This window comes from Arachis duranensis, chromosome 9 (genome assembly GCF_000817695.3).
Source record: "Arachis duranensis cultivar V14167 chromosome 9, aradu.V14167.gnm2.J7QH, whole genome shotgun sequence".
NCBI classification, from domain to species: domain Eukaryota; kingdom Viridiplantae; phylum Streptophyta; class Magnoliopsida; order Fabales; family Fabaceae; genus Arachis; species Arachis duranensis.
In genome coordinates, this window is record NC_029780.3 from 64,486,632 (window position 1) to 64,487,371 (window position 740).

Here is a 740-nt window from a genome sequence, read left to right on the forward strand (position 1 = left end):
AGCATAGTAAATTGAGAACAAGAATAAAATCTAACAACAATTATTGCAAAGAATTAACAACAACAATCAAGGAAATCACAATTATCATGAATTACCTCAAATTGCATTATTGAAAGAAAACAAAGGAACAACAATCTATCCAAAATAAAATGAAGAATTACAATTATTAAAGCACATAACTGGAAAGAGGAGGAGGAGAAGATTAAGAATTGGTAAATGAAAAGTGAATCAAAGCATGAATTAAACCTAGACCTAAGAAGAGAGATTAACCTAAACCTAATCCTAATTCTAGAGAGAAGTGAGAGCTTCTCTCTCTAAAACTAACTCTAAACTAATCCTAATTATGCTATATGCTAGATTGATTTCCTTCCCCTCAATCCTTGATCCTTTTATTCCTTTCTATCAGCATTTGGCGCCAAAATGGGTTCAGAAACCCTCTCAAATCGCCAGGCACGTGTTGCTTTAATGAAGTCATGTGCGGTCATCGACGCGTGCGTGCACAGTACGCATGCGCGTCCCTGGTCGATTCTGCAATGTGCGCGCGGGCGCCTTGTGTGCGTGCGCGTGCATGGCTGACTTTGCTTCTTTGACTTTTTATGCTTCTCTCCACTTGTATGCTTCCTTCCTTGCTTTCTTTGATCCATGCCTAGCCTATTTCAATCCTGGAATTACTAGCAAACACATCAAGGCATCTTATGGAATCAAGGAGAAATTAGAATTCATCAAAATAAGGCTTAAAA